The sequence below is a fragment of the Mytilus trossulus genome, chromosome 6 (genome assembly GCF_036588685.1).
Source record: "Mytilus trossulus isolate FHL-02 chromosome 6, PNRI_Mtr1.1.1.hap1, whole genome shotgun sequence".
Taxonomy (NCBI): Eukaryota; Metazoa; Mollusca; class Bivalvia; order Mytilida; family Mytilidae; genus Mytilus; species Mytilus trossulus.
Window position 1 is genome coordinate 16,955,573 of NC_086378.1, and position 14,774 is coordinate 16,970,346.

The following is a 14,774-nucleotide window of genomic DNA, read 5'->3' on the forward strand; positions in this document are numbered from 1 at the left end:
ATATATCATTTATTATTTACTTAAAGCAATAGAGTACTCATTTGATTTATCAGACTAAGAATAATTATTCAAAAGTCAAATGTATATCAGCCTGGGCCTAAAAATTGAGGTTTTTCAATGAAAGGGGGCCTTACATGAAGATGTAATATTTTCCAGCAATTTTAAATTTGTGAAGCTTTTTGGTTATAAATAATCCTTACATATGTATTGAATGTACTTTAAATGGAAAGAAAAGTCACAAATAACATACCATATTAGTTTAAAAGGGTCTTAAGCCAAGTAAGACTGGAAAAAAATAAGGGTCAATTTAGGCCGTGACACATATTTACATTAAAAAATGCATATTGAGGCTATAAGAAATAAAAAGTTGTGTCTTTTTTATCATTTCTATACTCATGTGACATGATACAACAAATCTGAGCACAAAAAGGTTCTTGCAATTAACTTTTCTTACAGGCAGTATGGTCTGATACAAAGATTTTTTCCTTTTTAATGAAAAACTTGAATGCAATTTTAGTCTCAACAGGCTTATATTTTAATCACTTGCTATCCTACAGAAGAAAAGAAAGATATTATGTGAGATGGAACAGGTACAATAGACATTGTAAAGTGCTTTTGATATAAATTTAGTGAGGTCTTTATTGTGGACTTCAAATTCTATGTACCAAGAACCCCACTTTTGACTTCATCCAAACAGGGCGTTAGACAAGGGTCATTTATACAACACATTTTGTACATATTGTCTGAGATAATCTTCTTTTCTGTAGATTCTGAGTTCATAAACAAGTACAAGAACTAGATAAAGGCATAGAAACACAAGTATTGACACATGAAAACCTGTCAGATAGAAAGTCAGGATGCCATGTATGCATCAATATTGAAAAAGCCTTAAAATGCCTATTTTGACCATAAAATGCCAAAATTGGTCATTTTTGCAGAATTTCTATAAAATGAAAGTTTAAATCCTTTAGTTTCATGCTATTTGACAAATTGAAACCACCAAATCATTTAGGGAAGTTGCCAAAGTACAGATTCTATATTTACAGACTTCACCTAATAGGATAGAAAGAGTTGACAAATCTTAAAAAAAACTTGGTATGACCAAAGCCTAATAAATTATAACACTGCTTGCAAAGTTTCATAACAATAGGATATATATTATAGACAATATATTAAATTCTATACTCATCTTTACGTGTTAAATGTTGACGTTGAAATTGAATAATTTCCACTATCAACATTTTGGGCTTTAAAAATTAAAATATTGCAAAAAAATACTTTTTAAATGCCCTAATATATCATTTATTATTTACTTAAAGCAATAGAGTACTCATTTGATTTATCAGACTAAGAATAATTATTCAAAAGTCAAATTTATATCAGCCTGGGCCTAAAAATTTAGGTTTTTCAATGAAAGGGGGCCTTACATGAAGATGTAATATTTTCCAGCAATTTTAAATTTGTGAAGCTTTTTGGGTATAAATAATCCTTACATATGTATTGAATGTACTTTAAATGGAAAGAAAAGTCACAAATAACATACCATATTAGTTTAAAAGGGTCTTAAGCCAAGTAAGACTGGAAAAAAATAAGGGTCAATTTAGGCCGTGACACATATTTACATTAAAAAATGCATATTGAGGCTATAAGAAATAAAAAGTTGTGTCTTTTTTATCATTTCTATACTCATGTGACATGATACAACAAATCTGAGCACAAAAAGGTTCTTGCAATTAACTTTTCTTTCAGGCAGTATGGTCTGATACAAAGATTTTTTCCTTTTTAATGAAAAACTTGAATGCAATTTTAGTCTCAACAGGCTTATATTTTAATCACTTGCTATCCTACAGAAGAAAAGAAAGATATTATGTGAGATGGAACAGGTACAATAGACATTGTAAAGTGCTTTTGATATAAATTTAGTGAGGTCTTTATTGTGGACTTCAAATTCTATGTACCAAGAACCCCACTTTTGACTTCATCAAAACAGGGCGTTAGACAAGGGTCATTTATACAACACATTTTGTACATATTGTCTGAGATAATCTTCTTTTCTGTAGATTCTGAGTTCATAAACAAGTACAAGAACTAGATAAAGGCATAGAAACACAAGTATTGACACATGAAAACCTGTCAGATAGAAAGTCAGGATGCCATGTATGCATCAATATTGAAAAAGCCTTAAAATGCCTATTTTGACCATAAAATGCCAAAATTGGTCATTTTTGCAGAATTTCTATAAAATAAAAGTTTAAATCCTTTAGTTTCATGCTATTTGACTAATTGAAACCACCAAATCATTTAGGGAAGTTGCCAAAGTACAGATTCTATATTTACAGACTTCACCTAATAGGATAGAAAGAGTTGACAAATCTTAAAAAAAACTTGGTATGACCAAAGCCTAATAAATTATAACACTGCTTGCAAAGTTTCATAACAATAGGATATATATTATAGACAATATATAAAATTCTATACTCATCTTTACGTGTTAAATGTTGACGTTGAAATTGAATAATTTCCACTATCAACATTTTGGGCTTTAAAAATTAAAATATTGCAAAAAATACTTTTTAAATGCCCTAATATATCATTTATTATTTACTTAAAGCAATAGAGTACTCATTTGATTTATCAGACTAAGAATAATTATTCAAAAGTCAAATTTATATCAGCCTGGGCCTAAAAATTGAGGTTTTTCAATGAAAGGGGGCCTTACATGAAGATGTAATATTTTCCAGCAATTTTAAATTTGTGAAGCTTTTTGGTTATAAATAATCCTTACATATGTATTGAATGTACTTTAAATGGAAAGAAAAGTCACAAATAACATACCATATTAGTTTAAAAGGGTCTTAAGCCAAGTAAGACTGGAAAAAAATAAGGGTCAATTTAGGCCGTGAACACATATTTACATTAAAAAATGCATATTGAGGCTATAAGAAATAAAAAGTTGTGTCTTTTTTATCATTTCTATACTCATGTGACATGATACAACAAATCTGAGCACAAAAAGGTTCTTGCAATTAACTTTTCTTACAGGCAGTATGGTCTGATACAAAGATTTTTTCCTTTTTAATGAAAAACTTGAATGCAATTTTAGTCTCAACAGGCTTATATTTTAATCACTTGCTATCCTACAGAAGAAAAGAAAGATATTATGTGAGATGGAACAGGTACAATAGACATTGTAAAGTGCTTTTGATATAAATTTAGTGAGGTCTTTATTGTGGACTTCAAATTCTATGTACCAAGAACCCCACTTTTGACTTCATCCAAACAGGGCGTTAGACAAGGGTCATTTATACAACACATTTTGTACATATTGTCTGAGATAATCTTCTTTTCTGTAGATTCTGAGTTCATAAACAAGTACAAGAACTAGATAAAGGCATAGAAACACAAGTATTGACACATGAAAACCTGTCAGATAGAAAGTCAGGATGCCATGTATGCATCAATATTGAAAAAGCCTTAAAATGCCTATTTTGACCATAAAATGCCAAAATTGGTCATTTTTGCAGAATTTCTATAAAATAAAAGTTTAAATCCTTTAGTTTCATGCTATTTGACAAATTGAAACCACCAAATCATTTAGGGAAGTTGCCAAAGTACAGATTCTATATTTACAGACTTCACCTAATAGGATAGAAAGAGTTGACAAATCTTAAAAAAAACTTGGTATGACCAAAGCCTAATAAATTATAACACTGCTTGCAAAGTTTCATAACAATAGGATATATATTATAGACAATATATTAAATTCTATACTCATCTTTACGTGTTAAATGTTGACGTTGAAATTGAATAATTTCCACTATCAACATTTTGGGCTTTAAAAATTAAAATATTGCAAAAAAATACTTTTTAAATGCCCTAATATATCATTTATTATTTACTTAAAGCAATAGAGTACTCATTTGATTTATCAGACTAAGAATAATTATTCAAAAGTCAAATTTATATCAGCCTGGGCCTAAAAATTTAGGTTTTTCAATGAAAGGGGGCCTTACATGAAGAAGTAATATTTTCCAGCAATTTTAAATTTGTGAAGCTTTTTGGTTATAAATAATCCTTACATATGTATTGAATGTACTTTAAATGGAAAGAAAAGTCACAAATAACATACCATATTAGTTTAAAAGGGTCTTAAGCCAAGTAAGACTGGAAAAAAATAAGGGTCAATTTAGGCCGTGACACATATTTACATTAATAAATGCATATTGAGGCTATAAGAAATAAAAAGTTGTGTCTTTTTTATCATTTCTATACTCATGTGACATGATACAACAAATCTGAGCACAAAAAGGTTCTTGCAATTAACTTTTCTTACAGGCAGTATGGTCTGATGCAAAGATTTTTTCCTTTTTAATGAAAAACTTGAATGCAATTTTAGTCTCAACAGGCTTATATTTTAATCACTTGCTATCCTACAGAAGAAAAGAAAGATATTATGTGAGATGGAACAGGTACAATAGACATTGTAAAGTGCTTTTGATATAAATTTAGTGAGGTCTTTATTGTGGACTTCAAATTCTATGTACCAAGAACCCCACTTTTGACTTCATCCAAACAGGGCGTTAGACAAGGGTCATTTATACAACACATTTTGTACATATTGTCTGAGATAATCTTCTTTTCTGTAGATTCTGAGTTCATAAACAAGTACAAGAACTAGATAAAGGCATAGAAACACAAGTATTGACACATGAAAACCTGTCAGATAGAAAGTCAGGATGCCATGTATGCATCAATATTGAAAAAGCCTTAAAATGCCTATTTTGACCATAAAATGCCAAAATTGGTCATTTTTGCAGAATTTCTATAAAATAAAAATTTAAATCCTTTAGTTTCATGCTATTTGACAAATTGAAACCACCAAATCATTTACGCGGATAGGTTAATGCGGTTTCAAATAATTTTTGACGATTTTAGTCGATTGCATCGAAATCTCATCTATTACGTTATTTTCGAAACTATTCGAATTTTGATTGGCTAGATCGGACGTTGGGAGAATTTGATATGGAGTGGTGATTTTTTGGCTACACCGAGATCAAAGATTTATCAACTTGTTGTTTTTCGACAACATCATTGCGACATTTACAATATCTTCAAACATGACCGTTGTTCCCTTGAACACTTACAGTTTTGAGTAAGAAAATCGCCAAAAACTAAGATTCATCAACGTCCATGTATAGCTTGTCACGTCACACTCATTATCATCAGCTGTTGAGCACCTTGTCAAAGAAGTCGTCACATGGAAATCACAATGGAAAGGTGGATTTTGCATACATTTTGAGGTAAATACGTTGTAAATTGTAACTCTTTATCAACCGTACCTATTTCTTCTCATTGAATTTGTTGAAGTGAATCAAAACATTCATAATTCGTCATTTATTTCTATAACCGACGACGAAAACCGTTGACCTTTGAATCAATCAATGAAGCAATAAAATTAGCTAAATGGAAAAAATGCTCGGAGAAAGATTGTTTTAATATTAGTTATAGTACACTTGATTTTTCCCGATTTTTCCCATGCCAACTGTTACATAATAATTACCTCCCCCCTTTAATTCCCCCTTGGTTCAGTTTATGCAATAAATTAAAACTATTCATTTATGTATAAATAGCTTCTTAACTTTGGTAGTAAGGGTGCACCCCCTATATTATCATATATACCCAGTCTACCTCTCCTTAATAGGCTTAGTCATTTTTTTTTATACTTTTATACACCACCCACACAAAGTCCACAAATGAACAGTGTTGGTGTTTTTACATGTTAAACAAAGAATGACATTGTTTCAATTCAGAATTTATTTTTTTAATTGTGATTTAACTTAAGGATGAATGTTTATAAATATAAAACTTGGATTTGTTTCACAAATAGTATTTATATATTTATTGACATTTCTAAGTTTATGAGAAAAAAACAGTCACACAAAGACAAAGAAATTAAAAATGCATGTACAAACAAATAAAAGGTACTATTAAGTCATATTTCATTTAACAGGCTACTGAGATTTTACAAAATGAGAGAATTGCCAATTTGGCTCTTCTCAGTTAATATATTATCTAATTTAATTGTTAGTTAAAGATATGAAAATTTTAAATTGATCACCACTTTCATTCAATTGACATTTTAGAGACTATTTAGTACTTGTAGGATTTGCAATGTTACGTCATAATAACGTCGTGACAACGTCATGTTTTCGTCGCATTGACGTCAGGTTATTACGTTGTATTTACGTAAAAGTGTATGGTTTTCTTGACGTTGTCACAACGTAATACATCAACGTTGTGGTGACGTAAAATTACGTTACTACAACGTTATTCCTGACATTACAACAACGTTTATATCACGTTATGTCGATGTTGTCACAACGTTATACATCAACGTTGTGGTGACGTAAAATTACGTTTTTACAACGTTATTCCTGACATTACTCGCTACATTGAAGACCTGTTGGTGACCTTCTGCTGTTGTGTTTTGTTCTTTGGTTGGGTTGTTGTCTCTTTGACACATTCCCCATTTCCATTCTCAATTTTATTACAACAACGTTAATATCTCATTATGTCGAAGAAATTTATATGCTATATAATTGGCCCAAAATGATCATATATATAGTATCATTGAACTGTGTTGGGACCATGAAGTGACCTCTAGATGATACACGTCTGTGCTATTCTCTGAAGGAATTCGTATATCCTGCATCATCTTTTTTTTGTAGCTTTAATCGAGTTACTGTTTCAGTAATTGTGATATAACAGAAATGAATCCTAGGGCCATTCATAGCTAAGTCGCTGCCTATTCGTATGCAGTTCTTGATAGTTAGTGCTTGTGAAAATAATATGCATTTATCATATATGTTACTCTATAAGGGGGTGTTCCCCCTGTCTCTTCTAACCCATCTATAATTGCTGCCTATACGATATGTAATTCGCCCATTGTTGAAGGCCGTACAGTGACCTCTATAGTTAATTTCTGTGACTGGTCTCTTGTAGAGAGTCTCATTGACAATCATACCACATCTTCTTTTTTATACTAGTATTTAATTTATACCATCGTAGTATACATTTCTCATTTAGCATGTTCACGTTCTGGATATAATATCTTACTAACAACATACCCACCCAGGCCATGAAAATTTTATAAAAAAAAGTTTATGAAAAGTATATAATGCCTGTATATCAAAAAGTGAAGATTTGATCATCGTTAACTTTGTTTATTTTAAATGTTCTCCTGTGTCCCTGGTAGTGGTATTTCCGGATGTGCTGGAATTACCCTCTTAGCAATTGGTTCCTGCAATGACAATACAAAAACTTATTAGTACACATAATGATATACATTGTATTCAGTTAAATTTAATGTTAGTATACCCTTTATTGTCGCAAAAGAGTATCTTGATCTTCACAATGCTAGTTACAAATACATATCTATAATAACAATTTCGTACTGAATTAAAAAAAAATAACCAACATAGAATACAAACAATAATAATTTTGGAAAATAATCCGAGATAGGTTGTACTATACTGGGGAAATAAGGGTATTCTTACCTTATCATGCTTATAGCGTGTTCCGTTCTAGTTTTGAGGGTGCATGTTTTAGGGTTTCCGCAATCAATTCTTCATGCAAGACTCTACAAAAATTGACATTAATAAAATTTGCATCGTGATATTTAATATAATTTATCATTTTTCAATGATATCACTCAAATTATTTTGTTCAAATCTAACACTATAATAAATGTATGGGAGGAATCGGGATTCAGAATATTTTTTGTCCTGTACTCGAACAGAATATTTTGTTTCATCAATTTGGAAATCAGAAGAAAATAAAATAAAGAAAAATATCCATGACCCCCCTTTTATTAAAGTTAAATGGTGGTTCCCTGATTTCAAAGGCAAATTCGGAATTTTCTTTAAATATTTATGATTTTGAAGCTAGTCATTGGACAAAAGTCAGTTCCCAGTATGAGTAAAAAAATGTCCTATCATCATTTCAACTAAAACCGATATTTTTTTAAAAAAATATTACGAAGTAACTGTATGAGCGATTTTCATGATATAGATACCAAAAGATGCGGTAATGTCTGAAGTTTTATTGTTTATTTGGTTATAATATTATTCATGCTCATTTTAATTTTCTGACGAGATGGACACAAAGAAAAATATTTCTTGAAAAGTTTGATATTATTCTAACCAATTCAAAATCGTAAAAAAAATGCCCTTGTGTTTAACTCATCAAATGATGAAAACGAAACTCAAGAAAATTATGACTAAGTAAACAATAAAACTTCAGACATTTTTACATCTTTTGGTATCTATTTTTTTAAAAATCGCTCATACAGTGACTTGGTAATATATTTTTTGAAAAATACCGAATTTAGTTGAAATGATAGGACACTTTTGTCCCATCACCATGGCTGTAGTATATAATTGATTTTGTAAGATGACATAATGATTTATCATTTATCAAATTTAAAAATACACTGCTCCTTATTTTCTTTTATTAATTTCTACAATATGACATAATCCAATGACTGATATATATCTTTTTAAACTTTACAAAAAAAACGGTAAAATAACAAATTCACAGTATTGACAGCGCCGGAATACATTATTTATACTAAGCTGGCTTATAATCGATATACATTTTAATCAGATCATAACTACTGTTTCACCGGCAAAATAGCCACTGCCAAAAAAAAAAAAATATCATTAAAAATTATGATCAATAAATCTACGTTTTACATGTACACATTTGACATAACGATGTTCCAGACCATATGCGTATTTGGACCGCACGAGTACGATCCGGACCGTATACGTATACGATGTAGACTCGTACGGTCCGACCATACGCGTATGGTCCAGTACTAGTCCAAATAATTATGACGTCTTGAAAGGCTATTATAATTTTTTTCTTTGACGCCTTACATCGACGTCCAGTACGAGCTGACCATACATGTTACTGGATCATTTGGTTTACATTTAGACTACCATTATCACATTCTTTATTTTTAGCATTACAAATTGTTATTATTACAATAAGATGGACGTAATTTTCATGCTCTAAACACCAAATCCTGTATTTTGATATTACCGGCCGCTTGCAACAACTTTTGACAATCACTTTTCCATTGTGGTGTCAGATATTTTGTTTTATGACGTCAAAATTTTACAGGAACATCATGCTGTTCCTTTATAAAAGAAACTCTATAAAAAGTAAAAAGAAAAAACAACAGTTATAAAGAATACAGATAAATGTACTTACATTGAATCTGAGTGGTGGCTTGGTAAATGGCGTTGACTTTGAATATGACGTCATCACTTAATAGCGTCACAACTAAAAGCCCTAACAACGAACTAAAATCGGAAACGTTACGGTATTTCCGTATCTTTTTTTTAAATGTTTGAATCAAAAGACTTCGTCCCCTTTCACAGGTTATGCCTGCCTCATATCAAATATCGTTCAATTAGTTCTATCAATAGAAACAAGACAAATTAAAATTAAATTAAGTGCATAATAAAAAAAAAAGAAATCTTGCTATTGTAAATTTTAGGGACGTCAATAAATAACGTTGCAACAACGTTATAATTACGTGATTTATTTGATCGATGTACAATACATTGCAATTATTTATTTTTTATTCTTTTATTATCACGATGTATTATTGATGACACAAACATATAGTTCCTCTTTTTTATTAGCTTAAAAATCACCTAAATACTTTATCGACTAAAAATATGACGACGTTGCTATAACGTCACAGATACGTGACAGATGCGTCGCAATATGACATTGCAACAACGTCATGTAAATGTTATTAAAAACAATAATAACGTTGCCCGGACGTCGGTTCTACGTCTTATCTGACGTGACGTAAAATAACTTTCTCACAACGTTGCAACAACGTCGTACTTACGTAACGTCAGTCACGACCTTCCAGCGACCAATACATAACGTCGCAAGGACGTCATGTGTTTCCTGGGTGCTTGATAACTATTAAAATGTTATAATCCAAATAAGTGACTTTAAAATTTGTCAATCTACATTGATGTAAATGTTTCAATATCATACAGATTAAATACCTAACGTGTTTTTTTTTAATATTTGCCACTGGACGTTAAGCAACCAACAATCAATCTTTTTTTTTAAATATGATATATCTGCTTTATTGCCTATTTCCTACATGTTTTAAACAAATCTTTTGGTGTGTTTATTGCTTTTAAAGTTTTGGTTATGCAATTTTATATTTGTCTTTTGCAGAATTTGTATTCACTGGGTTTTCTACTGCTTCCAAGTGACTTGACATGTAGGAAGTCTGCATTATCATGTAAGCATTCAAATATTATATTAGTGTTACTGACACTTATTTCATAGTCACTTGAAGTGATATGAAAGCTATCTAAAGATTAATTGCTTATGAGTTTAGATTAATCTGTCTTTAATTATATTTATGTGTTAAGAAAGTAAACAAACATGGCAATTATTTTATTACAAACATGTAAGTTTACTATTGGTTTTACCAACCAAAGCTGATACTTAGGGCTTAGGCTATTAAGCTTACTAAAATTTGATTATATTGAAGTTCTCTTTTTGTAACAGAACAAGAATAAGATGATTTTTATGTTCAAAATATTAATAACAGGGCACTTTTAGAGCATATTAATCAAGTACAATGATTGAAGTAATAAATATTATGCATATATATACTAGTATGTATAGCAAGGGGGCTTATATTATAAGCCCCATTGCTATACATACTAGTATATATATGCAAAATTAAATATATTGTGTATAATAATATCATTTTTTTTGCAGGATTTTAAGATAAATGAGAAACAATGGCTACTTCCAATACAATAGCACATTTGATAAAATGAATAAGACACAAGGACTGCACTTGTCATTCTAAGGAAGTCAACAAATGAAACACAATCAAGGATATTATTTTCATATTAGATTCCTGTACATGAGATATAAAGAGAAAATAAATTTTCCTGAAAAGACTCTTTACTAATATACTTATGTGTGACAAAATGAATGGAATCAAGACTGTTTTAACTGTGCTAAAAGGAATACAAATTAGAAGTTAATTGACTGTATTAAAAATAAGTGAGAAAAAAATTTGCTGTATGAAAAAGCAGGTTCAACAAAAGGAAATAGGTTGAAATGAATGAATAACTAACTGCAATGATTCTGGAACATGTGTTTAATTCATGATCATTAGAGGAAAAATTTATAAGAAAGTGGAATACATATAGTATGTGATATTGTGTCCTAATTATCATCACTGAGGAGAGGATGTTTCACAGAACTTTTAATTCATAAATGTGTCACTGTGTACAAATTGTGATTTCATTCGGCGGATAAAGTATAATTAGCTGTGCTCCATGGAATATTAAAATCAAAATTATTAATATTGTTTATTAATAATAATGTGAAACAAAAGCAAAAGTATTAGGAATGATGAAATGTTTTCACATACAAATTAGCAAATAGATTCATCAATAGGATCACCCATTCCCTAATTTCTATGATTGTGAAACATGTTTTATAATAAAAACAAAAAAATCTATGTTATTTGGTTATGATGGTAAGTTGTGACACATAGAAAAACATACATTTTGTAGCACATGAAGTAAAATAAGTCATGTTGGCTGCATTTAATACACAATTTCAAATCAATCAATCAGTGATTGTATTTTTTAAATTACTTGGGTTAAATGAAACAACTTTGAGATTGCCCTGTAGTGTTTTCTGTCAGACACTGATCATATAATCCCTTACAAAAGCATTTACTCCACCTTTTTAAGAAAGTACCAAATTATTCTTATTGAAGAGCAATTATCAATAATTCAATTATCTAATTACATGAAGCTTAAAAAGATGATAAATATTATAACTTGAACTTTTCAACATGTTTTAAACTTAGTCTGCTAGTTTTATGCTGTTTATCCTTAAAAATAAACACCTCATTGATGGTTAGCATTGCAGTTTTAAAAGATAATATATTATATTGTTATAAATAAAATATAGATAATTAAAACTTCATTCAGTGTTATAAGAGAATATATCTGGGTCATACTAAGAGCTTATGGAGTACCATCGAAAATAATAAATCTGATAAAGATATTCTACGACAAGTATGAATGTAGTGTATTACACAGTGGACAGCTTTATGATTGGTTCTCAGTGGACATAGGCGTCAGACAAGGATGCATAATATATCCTCTTCTCTATTTAATAGTTGTTGACTGGTGATTTAGATCAACCTTAGGAAATGGAAACACTGAGATAAGATGGACACTCAACTCCTTTCCTGACGATTTAGACTTTGCAGATGGCATTTGCCTACTATCCAGCAATAGAGCACAAATAAAATAGAAAACATCAAGACTAAATAATATGTTCAACAAACTTGGGCTCAAAATAAGCATCGACAAAACGCAAGTCATGTCAATCAACGACCAATCAAAAAAATTCCAATTAAGATTGGATCCTTAAACATCGAGGACATAGAAGACTTTACATACCTATATGCGTAATAAGCATTAATAATTGGACCACCAAAGACATCAGAGCAAGACTGAGTAAGGCTAGAAAATCCTTTTGTCTACTCAGACCAATCTGGAAATCGTCATCCCTTGCCAGAAACACAAAACTTAAAATCTACAACAGTAATGTCAAATCTGAACTGCTTTAAGGCTCAGAATATTGGAGAATTATACAAACTGATTTCCACAAACTGGCTGCATTCCACAATACCTGTTTGAGAAGAATGTACAAAATGTTTTGGCCAAACAAAATATCCAATCAGAAACTATTCAAACCGTCAGCACACAGAGACATAAGAGATGAAATAAAAACAAGAAGATGGAATTGTTTTTATATAGGCCATGTCTTAGGGAAGGAACCAGCAGAGATTGCTTAAGTGTCACTGAGCTGGACTCCAATTGGGAAGAGGATAAGTGGTAGACCTAAAGAAACACGGAGAAGAACAGTTGAAAGCCAAATGGAGGAGGTTGGGATTTCATGGCACGAAGTAGAGATGAAAGCACAAGATAGAGTGTTTTTATTTTTTATTTTTTATTGATCTTTTTGGTGTTCAAGCTACAGTGCATACATACATACATACATTTTTACAATATATAAGTGATTGGCATATGGCATAGTCATACTATTGATATTTTACGAATAAGACATAGTAAAAAAAAATACAAGTAAATGATGTGAATAATCGGTATATGATACAAGTAAAAGATACTTTGGAATACATTAAATATACATGATCATATCGAGAATAACATTTAATTAATAACTTCCATAAATTCCCCCCATCTGTCGACAAATGACTCGTGCTTGTCTTTAGAAAGATATAAATATTCTAATATCTCCAGACGTCTTTTCAAAAATTTGAGAAAAGCTTGCACAGATATAAACAATCTGTCTAATTGTGTGTACTTTACATAATGAATGTAATATTTTGCCTCTAAAATACAATAGTTTAACACTAAGTTATCAGAATTCAATATACCAAAAATGACACTGTCTTTATTTAAAAATATTTTTACTCCAAAAACTAAATGCCACCAATTAGAAAATTCTCTCCAAAATCGTTTTATTTCTATACATTCAAAAAATTTATGCTCTATAGTTTCTATTTCTTTACAACTGGCACACTCATTAGTTAAAGAACGTTTATATTTTTCAAGGAGATAAGTATGTGAGACGATTCTGTTTAACACTTTATATTGAAAAGCTTGTAGTTTGCTTTCAATAGTACATTTAAAAGCTAGTAAATAAATATTGTTCCACTTTTCGTCACTAATTTCTATATTAAAACTTTCTTCCCACCTTTGTTGTGAAATAGGAGAAACACTTACCCGATCGATAAAAAGTGAATCTACATCTTAAGTATATAATTTGCTAATAGGCATTTTTTTATTCTCATGCTCAAAAACGAATCCAAAAGAGTTGCTCTTAGGTGACATGTGTTGTTGTAATAACAAATCTTTCCAGTCACGTGGTATAGCAAGTTTTATAGAAAGAATGTCTACAAAAGTAACATTCAAATTATATTTTTTGTTAATAGCGTCATGAGACAAAAATTCGCCTTTATCAGCTACAATATCATTAATGAACCTTATGCCTTTCGTGTACCAAGATCTGTAAAAAAATACTCGTTCTGTTAACCTTGATAAACGGATTGAACAAAATAAATTCTTTTCTAACATGAAATGCATTTAACGGGATGAAAATACCCTTGAAACGTTTCCAAGCAGATAGCACTTCTATATAAAAAGAGGTGCTTTTAAATTTAAAAACTCAAATTCACATCTGCTCATAAATAAGTCCTCTAAATCAAAAAGGGAGAAGAATGCTTTGGAAACATGTTTCCATTTAGAGTCATGTTCTGACAAAAATCGTTTTACCCACATGATACGAAAGGATAACAGCTGTACTTCAAAATTTGGTACTTTCAGTCCCCCCTCGTTAGGAGACTTTTGAATAACTTCCGATTTAACTTTCGGAGTACTATCATTCCATAAAAAGTTATTAATGTCCCTTTGTATTTTAATTACATAAGATCTTGGTACATGTGTAGATGAAATGACATAAATAAGCTTCGATATTGCAAGTGATTTAAGAATTACGATTTTACCGATCAAGGAAAGGTTTCTGATCCTCCACATTTTAATAATTGATTCCATTTTTTCTATGCATGTATCTAAGTTAGAACAAACCATTTCATCAAAAGCGTTAAA